Here is a 10,456-nt window from a genome sequence, read left to right on the forward strand (position 1 = left end):
GCAAAGCACTGTGCTAGGCACGAATGGGCACACAACATTTATGTGGCATATCTTCTCAAGAGATTTACAATATAATAATTCATAAAAGAGGTATAAAGCACTTTGAGAAATCCAAGAAGGAAAAAGAGCTGGGAGTTGTTCAACAGACAGTGGGGAATCAGGCTTAGAAACTTAATCATGTTTGGACAGACAGTGATAAAAATGTAATTTTTAAATTGCCGGTGGATATTTTTAGCAAGTAGAAAGAATCTAGATTAGAGGCTAGATCAATGTTTTTATTAGATCACAATGGTTGTCTCAGTAGCTAGAAGGCACAGAGAGAGCATGCAAGGAGCTTTAGGAGTTCTTGGGAAATAGGATATAAATGCATTAAAAGGAGGAGTCTCTGGTTACTCACCTTCCCTTATTCATTCTGTGTTCTCTATCCTGGACTGAGCAAGATAGTATACTGGACAGAGCTCTGGATATGAGGTGGCAATTTACTTTTTCTATTTATATCAATATAAGGCAGTTATTATTTAGTCCCAAATCCTCTATTTACAGATGAAGAAACTGAGATCAAGAGTAGAAAAAGAGACTTATCAAAGGCCATGCAGCTATTTAGAAGTAGACAAGGGATCAGAGTGGAACAGAAGACAAAAGTCATGATTATACACCCAAAGGATGCACCTTCAAGTCCTAATACTTCCATTTACTACTTGTGATAATCCAAGTATATAATACTATCTCTGGCCTCACTGTCCTCATTTGTAAAATAAGCCTTAGCTAGATGATTTCCAAGGTCAGTTAAGATCTTTTTTCAACTCAACATATACTTCATAGAAGTGCACTGCAAACTTTTGTTCTAAAATGTGAATTCTATTCTTCCTGGTATGATTATCCTGTTAAAGGTATCCAAATTAGGAGAGAGCTAGGTGACACAGTGCACAAAGCACTGGCCCTGGAGGACCTGAGTTCAAATCTGGATTCAGACACTGTACACTTACTAGCTGTGTGACCGTGGGCAAGTCACTTAACCCTCATTGCCCTGCCCCCCAAAAAAGGTATCCAAATAAAAATTTAGAATCGAATATCTAAATCTGATTGAGTTTAAAGAAAAAGAAGCATATTCGGAAATATCAAACACACTACTCACAAGATAAACAAGTGTTGCCCAAGACAGATTAAAATGTAATTCCATAATATTTAACAAAATTAGTAAAAATACAATAAAACGATCAATATTAATTTGTGAATTTTTATATGTGACCTGCAAGGATCCATATATACATATACAACCCCTCCACCATTTCTTTTGGAGTTTCATGTCACTGGTCAAGACCAGGTACTAAATTTATTAGATAGAAGAAAAAGTGACAGCTATATTAATCAAAGAGGGCATCAAAGATCTAGATAGGATGTGGTGGCTCTCAAAGGGAAAGAAAAAATTGTAGAATAGTAGCCACAGAGAAAGAAAAATGATGGGCTGAAAGTCACAGTGACACCACCTTGTCCTGGTGCCTTGCACTAGGAAATGTGAGAAAAACGCAAGCAGCCTTGGGGAGAGAGCCAAGGAATACTTTTGTATTTAGTTAGGTTTCATTAAGCACAGAATTTCAAAAGAATATGAAGAGGGTGAGATAGAGGATGAAGGGGAGTTTATTAAATGGAAAAGACAGTCTTTAAACTCAAAAAATTATACAGATTGAAGAGGGTTATAATGAGATTACAGTTGGGAATGTAATGGGAAATGCCCAAGATTCCTAGGCTCCCATGACGATTATGGACTTAATTTAAATATCCTCTATGGTTTGTGTTACCAGACCTTGTGATGTATCAGTAGTAAATTATCTTAATGCAAAGGCAGGCCTCAACAGAGTTTTTGAAATGTCACTTGGCCCTGCATAGTGGCATCCTCAGCACCAAATGCAAGCAGGACAATGGACCAGTGCTTTTGAGAACAAGAAAAAGAGGATGAGAACTACTACACAACCACCACCATATTGAAAAATAAAAATTCACAACAATAAAACTCATTATGGCTGTATCCCTAATAACTTGGTAATCCATCTATGAAAGATCTTTTTTTGCCAAGCAAATCATTATGCTAAACCTGTAAAATTGTTCCTCATTTTACCAGAAATACTGTTCCAGCTAAAAACAAATATTTCCTCTCTAATCTTTCATAATCTTTGATTGATCTTCTTTGGGAGATTAACACAATTTACTTGGCATTTAGATCTTCTGTGACATTATAAACTAGAATGAGTAAATATTTCTACTGTCCAGTATAGTGCACCTATAATAAATATTTCTTGAATTGAATTGAATTTGCTTTTCTATAAAACAGATCAAGATTCTTTGTGTTCTCAATCCAGCTTCATCAACCTATTAATTATTGAGGAAAAACTTGGTTTTTTAGTTATTAATACTATTAACAGTGTACAAGATGCTTTTTTGAAAAAATATTTTTAAGAACATTTTTGATTTTAAAGCACTTATGATTAAATTGGGAAATAATACATCCCTACTTGAATTGATTATTCATGGTTTTATTTATTAACATGCTGTTATCCCTCAAAGACCTTTATTTTCTAATCTCTTGAATTCCATGTAAATCACACAAATGGATGATATAATTTGATTTCATTGTCATCCAGTCATATTCCACCTCCAAAACCCTTCTATCTAAAAATAATTTCTATTTAAAAAAAATTCTCCTTGTGTCTCACTTCACTTAAATATATTCCTCATCTTCAAGGCAACCAAACTGCTGCTGTGCTATCACTTTACTGAAAAATCTTAACCTTTAGTTAGCCAGTTAAACTCTATCCTGACTTCTACCCATGAAGGCCTTTTTTTTTTAACCTCTCTTCTATTGCTTTCCATTTCTTTCTGATACCCTTCCTTCCCCAATGCTTTTCCTCCCTAAACCTTCCCTGCTCTTAGTAACATGTAGCTGAATTTCACTGAAGAAAGTCATACAACCATGATAACTGGGTCCATTAGAATTTGAGTCCACATTTTTCACTATTTTTTTTTTTGCTCTATGAAACATTTGTTCTGACTCTTCTTCTAACTCCTATAACCATTTTCAAGACTCTTCCCCACTTCTTTCAGGGTAGATCTCTTATATTTCAATCTTAGCTTATGCCCAGCCATATTCTTCTAATCACTTCAACTTTACTCTCCTCCCTTCACATTTTCTTTTCTTTGCCCTGAGTTTGAAAAATAAAATAGATGACTATTCTTTTACAAATATTATTCCTTTATTTTACATTTATTAAACAAGGTTTGAGTTTGGAATTTTCCCCTTCTCTCATGCCCCTCTCTTACCCATTGTGAAGGCAAGAAATGTTATATCAATTATACATGTGAAATTATGCAAAACACATATCCATGTTAGCCATGTGGAAGGAAAGAGGAAGGAAGGAAGGAAGGAAGGAAGGAAGGAAGGAAGGAAGGAAGGAAGGAAGGAAGGAAGGAAGGAAGGAAGGAAAGAAGGAAGGAAGGAAGGAAGGAGAGAAGGAAGGAAGGAAGGAAGGAAAGGCAGGAGGGAGGGCAATGATTAGGTTTCAATCTCCATTGTTTCCATCAGTTCTTTATCTGAAGCTGGAAAACATTTTTCATCATAAGTCCTTTAGAATTATCTTGGATTGGGGCAGCTAGGTGGCGCAGTGGATAGAGCACAGCCCTGGAGTCAGGAGGACCTGAATTCAAATCTGGCCCCAGACACTTAACACTTACTAGCTGTGTGACCCTGGGCAAGTCACTTAACCCCAATTGCCTCACCAAAAAAAAAAATTAAAAAAAAAGAATTATCTTGGATCATTGCATTAATCAGAATAGCTAAGGCATTCACAGTTGATACTCATACAATATTAATCTCACTTTGTACAATCTTCTCCTACTTTGGATCACTTCACTTTGCATCAGTTCATATAAGTCTTCCAGGTTTTCTGAAACTATCCTGCTTGTCATTTCTTTTTATTCCTTTCTTTTTAAAATTTAATTAATTTTTTTATTGTTAAGAATTTTCGCCAAGTTACATGTACAAGTTACATGTTACAAGTTACATTTTTCCTATTGATATTTTAAAACTTTGCATTCCAAATTTTCTTCCTCCCTCCCTCCTCAAACCTCTCTAAGAAATCAAGCAATTCAATATAAGTCATGCATGTGAAGTCATGGAAGACATCTTTGTATTAGTCAGGTTGTGAAAATAAACAGACAAAATAATCTTAGAAAGAGCAACTAACAAATAAAATAATACCTCAATCTGTATTCATATACCATTAGTTCTTTCTCTGTTGATGGTTTGCATTTTTCATATGTCCTTCTGATATCATCCTCCTCATAATTTCTTTCATATTTACTATTGCTAAAAGCATTACCCTCCATCCTGTTCCCTCCTCTTGATATTTACTCTATTTTCTAACTTCTTTTACCCTATCCCTCCTCAAACATGTTTTGCTTTTTATTGCCAACTCCCTCAATCTTCCTTTGCCTCTTCCCCTCTTATCCGCCTCCCCTCCCACTTTCCCTCAGGGGCAAATATATATTACTATACCCACTTGACTGTTTATATTATTCCCTCTTTGAGCTAATTTTGATGAGAGTAAGGCTCATTCATTCCCCCTGCTCCTTCCCAATCTTCTCCTCCACTCTATAAGCTTTTTCTTGTTTCTTTTATGTGAGTTACTTTACCCAATTCCATCTCTCCCCTTCCCTTTCTTCCAGTGTATTCCTCATAGCACTTAACTTTATTTTAAATATTTCATCATGGTTCAACAAGGCAACACAGTAGACAAAGCACCAGACCTGGACCCAGGAGTCCCCAAACCCAAATCCAGCCACAGACATAAGCCACCCCACCCTGTCTGCCCCACAAAAAAACAAGGATAAACAAAACATAAATGATTTACAGATATCATCTCTTCATATTCAACTCACATGTGTGCCCTCTGTATGAGTAAGTTCCTTTCAGCTGCCTAATACTGAGAAATTTCTTATGAGTTGGAAGTATCATTTTCCTATGTAGGAATATAAACAGTTTAATCTGTTAGTATCCCTCATGATTTCTTTTTTCTATTTACGTTTTTATGCTTCTCTAGGGTATTTTATTTGAAAGTCAAATTTTCTGTTCAGTTCAGGTCTTTTCATCATGAATGCCTGATTCCTCTTTTTCATTGAAGTCCTATTTTCTCCACTGAAAGATTACACGGAGTTTTGCAAGGTAGGTGACTTGGTTGTAATCCAAGTTCCTTTGCCTTCCGGAATATCATATTCCATGCCCTCTGGTCCTTTAATGAAGAAAATGCTAGATCTTGTGTTATCCTGACTGTAGCTCCACAGTATTTGAATTCCTTTTTTCTATTTGCTTGCAATATTTCCCCTTACCTGAGATCTCTGGAATTTGGTTATTCCTGGAATTTTACCTTTTGGGATCTCTTTCTGGAGGTGATAGGTAGATTCTTTCAATTTCTATTTTCCCTTCTGCTTCTAGAATATCAGAGCAATTTTCTCTGACAATTTCTTGGAAGGTGATATCTAAGCTGTTATTTTGATCATGGTTTTCAGGTAGTCCAATGATTTTCAAATTAACTCTCCTGGATCTATTATCCAGTTCAGCTGTTTTTCCCAGGTGATATTTCATATTGCCCTCTCTTTTTATATTACTTTGTATTTGCTTTATTGTGTCTTGATTTCTCATAAAGTCATTAGCTTCTTTTTGCTCTATTCTAACTCTTAAGTAATTGTTTTCTTCAGAAAGTTTATATACCTCCTTTTCCATTTGGCCAATTTGGCTTTTCAAGCTGTTGACTTTTTTTTCATGACCCTGCTGTATCACCCTCATTTCTCTTTCCATTTTTTCTTCTACCTTTCTAACTTTTCCCTCTACCTCTCCTACTTTCTCTTCAAAGTCCTTTTTGAGCAATTTCATGGCATGAGACCAATTCCTATTTTTCTTGGAAGCTTTGGGTGTAGAAGCTTTGACTTTGATTTTATCTTCTTCTGATCTACCTTCCCCCCAAAGAAGCTTTCTATGGTCGCTGCTTTCTCTACCTGCTCATTTTGACCACCTATTTCTTGGCTTTTAACTCCTTAATGTGTAGTGCTGCTTTCCCGATGCACTCTCCCAAGCTACAGGGGGTTCCAGGTGGTACGATTAGGTGTGTTCTCAGCCTGCCTGGCCTTTAAGTAACCGTTATCTGCTTTCTCTTTAACCAAGCAGCAAAAGTCTGATTGAAATATGATTCTCTATTGTTGAAAGCTTGGCATGCCTGTGGCCCTCTCCCACTGGGCTGCTGCCACTTGAGTTTGCTAATTCATTCAGCATATGGGTGCTCAGCCTGAGCTCTAGCAGACACTGCGGCTATTTCTCCCCAGGCAACCTATGGACTCCCTCACCAGTCTGTGAGGTGAGTTTTAGAAGAAGCCACTAATTCTGAAGATCCTGAGGCTCTGGAGGCATGGTCTGCCTGGTGCTGAATCTCCGCCATGTGCTGAGCTCTTCTATCACCCTGTATAGCAAACAATTCCAGCTGCCTATTTAAGCCATCTTTGGCTGGAAAATAGTTTCAATCTCTTCTTTAGTGGGTTATGCTGTTCCAGGAGTTGTCTTATGGCATTTTTTTGGAGCTATGTGAATGGATTTTTGGGGAGCAAAGAGAGTCACAGCCTTTCCTGTGCCATCTTCTGCTCTTCATTTCTCATAACACATTAATATTACATCACAACAATTTACCACAATTTGTTCAACCTTCCCCTAATTAATGGACATGACCTTGATTTTTGATTCTATGGCACCGCAAAAATCTTCTATAATTTTGCATACATAAATATTTTTTTCCTTTTTCTTTGTTCTCTTTTGGATACATATCTAGTAGTGTTATTTCTGAGTCAAAGGATATGCATAGCTATTTACTACATTGGGCATGTTCCAAATGGCTTTCCAGTATGTTTAGATCAGTTCATGACTTCACCAACAGTGCATTAATGTCTGTATTTTTCCACATCCCCTCCAATATTTGTCATTTTTCTATTCTGTCATAGTAACCAGCCTAATGTGTGTGACACAGTAGCTCAGTTACTTTAAATTGAATTTCTCTAATCAATAGTGATTTAGAACTTTCACCCCAAAAGACTAGAAAGAGTTCTAATAACTTCTTCTGAAAATTGCTTGTTCATAGCTCTTGAACATTTATCAATAGGGGAAGACATCAATTCTTATAAATTTGACTCAGTTCTCTATATATTTGGGAAAATCATTGTAAAATTTGCCTCCAGTTCCCTGTTTTCCTTGTAATGTTGGCTGTATTATTTTTGTTTATATACAACCTTTTAAATTTAATGTTACAAAAATATGCATTTTATATCCCATGATTCACTGTATCTCTTGTTTGATAATTTACTCCCCTTTCCATACATCTGACAGAGAAAATATCCCATGCTCCCTAATTTGCTTGTGCCATCATTCTTTTTTAAAAAATAATCTCCATCTATTGAGAATCCTACAGCTCCAAGTTGGCCTGAAAACATTAGGCAGCTTCCTCTTTTGCAATTCAGTCCTTTTTGAGTGGTCCCATGAAAGCTTTCTTTTCCTCCACAGTCTGAAAATGACCATGGACAAATTTGGAGCTTGTATTGATAAACTTCAAGTAGATCTTCTCCAAGGCACGATGTTTGGTCTGTACCAGCACACTTACACAGGGTGAGGACCCACTTCTTGGTCCCAATGACACAACCTTTCAGCAAGATGAAGACATTGGTCACCTCATCATAATGGAAAAAGCCTCACAGAATGTTGATGCTCTTGTTGGACAGATCATAATCAGTGGATGCATTGCTTTTGATCAGCTTGCCATCCCTGATATGGTAGCCCTGGCCAATCTTGTAGATCTTTCTGTTGATCTCAGTGTGATGATGGTAGCCATTCTGACCATCACATGCCACAGAGAAGATCACATGGGCAGGATGCCAAGCTCCAATACATGCCACTTTATGCAGGCCTTGGTGAGTTTTCCAGGGCATTTTCTTTGTGTGCCAGTGGCTGATGACACCTTTGTCACCCTTGCCCTTGGTGACTTCAATGACATCAATCATTTAGTCTTGTCCAAACACAGTAGACACTGACACCTGTCGCTCCCACTTCTCACTGCCCCAGTCCAGTTCCTCAGCCATGCTACCACCATTCACTTGGATCTCCATCAGGTGAGACTTCTTCTGCCTTAGAGGGAGCAGATGCATCTGAGTGTGGGCAATGACTCAGATAACCTGACAGTACTTCATCATGCTGTTAAATTCCCTCTCCAGCTGATTCTTGCTGTCATCATCTTGCCACTTCTTGCAGTACTTGGTGAAGGCCTTCTTCTAGGACTTAGGCCAGTTCTTATAGAATCACCTCTTACACTCATCACTGATATGCTCAACAAAGAAGGTTTTGAAGCTCTGGGGCCCTCAAGGGGTCTAACCATAACCCACAATACCTACAATGACCATGGTGGGGGGTGTCTCCACAATGGTGATGGTTTTGACCACTTCCTTCTTGTTGACTTTTGAGCCAGGTCTGTCCACATCTTGCACAATATGGGTTATGCCTGCCTTATAGCCCTGAAAAGCTGTCAGGTGGATGAGCTTGATGGGGTCATTTTGGGGGAAACTCTTCACCTTTCCCTGGTGCCTGCTGCTTTGCTTTCAGTCAGGAAGCCCAGAGACCCATGCCTGGGAGCAGAAAATTTCCTGTAGGACATGATGTTGCTAAAGCTGCGGCTGCTGACAAGGTGAACTGGAAGAAATGTGCCATCGTTCTTTATTCCATGTACTCATTTTGAACTGAGCTTGGAATATGATATAATATATTTATCTATAGATACTTTCTGACAAACTGGTTTTCAATTTCCCAGTAATTCTTGTCAAATAGTGAGTTCTTTTTCCCCAAAAAAAGTCTGGATCTTTGGGCTTAACTAGATTGTCTTCACTGCTCTGTGTTACCTATGTAATCTATTCCATTGATCTAATACTCTATTTTGTAGCCAATAAAATTTTGTTTTGATGATTACTGTTTTATTTTATAGTTTGAGGAACCTTCCTTCACATTTTCAAAATAATTTTTTTGATATTCTTTACCTTTTTTTCCTTCCAGATGAATTTTAATATTATTTTCCTAGCTATGTAAGGAAATTTTTGGTACTTTGATTGGTATGGCACCAAACAAGTAAATTAACTTAGGTAGAATTACCATTTTTATTACATTGATTCAGCCTATGTATAAGCAATAAATACTTATTCTATCATTAAGATATATCTTTGTAAGTGTGAAAAGTGTTTTGTAATTGTGTCCATATAGTAGCTGAATTTCTCTGGAAGTGTAGACTTCCAAATATTGTATATTGTCTGCAGTTATTTTAAAAGAACCTTCTCTTTCTATCTCTGGTTCTTGGCTTTGTTGGAGGGAAAACATAAAGAAATGCTCATCTGAGTTTAATTTTTTCATCCTGCAACTGTGTTGAAGTTTAAAAAAAAAACACTTTAAAACAGCTTTAGCTGTTTTATAAACATTTTTTCTAACTTTCTCTAAGTACAGCATCATATTATCTGTAAAGAGGAATGATTTTATTTCCTCAATGCCTATCTTAATTCCCTAAATTTAAGTTTGTTTTTTTAACCTCTTGTCTTGCTGGAGCTAGCATTTCTAATAAAAAAAATTGAAAGATAGTGATGGTCATGGATATCTTTACTTGACTCATGATCTTACTGGACAGGCATCTAACTTATCCCCATTATAAAGGGGATAATGTTTCTGATGGTTTGAGATAGATACCATTTTAAACAAAACTTCATTTATTGCTATATATTCTAGTGTTTTAAATTAGGAATAAGTGGTATATTTTGTCAAAAAAACCTTTTTTTCTGCATCTATTGATATAATCATCATTTTTGTTATTTATTATTGATATGATCAATGATGCTGATAATTTTCAAATTATTTGACCTTAATTCCTGGTATGAATCCTCCCTGGTTTTTGTGTATCACCTTTGCAATATAGTACTGTAATATCCTTGATAGTATTTCATTAAAAAATTTTACATTCATATTCCTTAGGGAAATTGGCCTATAATTTTCATTATGTATTTCCTCTTCATGGTTTCTACATTAAACACCATATCTGTGCCATAAAGGGAATTAGGTAGAACTCTTCCCTTGCCTATTTTATAAATGCTCTCTATAATTTTTGAATTAATTGTTCTTTGGGAGAAAATAATTATTAATAATGGGGTTTGGGGGGAACCTTAGCTGGACTCTTTCAAAGCCAGTCTGGGAAGATCCTGCAGCTTAACAAAAGGAATGCAGATTGACATTTCTGACTACCTAGGGGAAGGAAATTTACCTTGACCACCCCTCAAGTCATCACAATCAATGGAATTGAATGATACTAACCAATTAGCTTAGATCAATGTGTGCTGAGCTACCTCT

General features: G+C 36.6%; 1 pseudogene; it reads right to left on the minus strand.

Moving 5' to 3' along the window:
- Window positions 1-7,520: 7,520 nt before the first annotated feature.
- Window positions 7,521-8,732, minus strand: LOC122732391 (annotated as a pseudogene).
- Window positions 8,733-10,456: the final 1,724 nt, after the last annotated feature.

Source organism: Dromiciops gliroides, chromosome 6, assembly GCF_019393635.1.
Source record: "Dromiciops gliroides isolate mDroGli1 chromosome 6, mDroGli1.pri, whole genome shotgun sequence".
NCBI classification, from domain to species: Eukaryota; Metazoa; Chordata; class Mammalia; order Microbiotheria; family Microbiotheriidae; genus Dromiciops; species Dromiciops gliroides.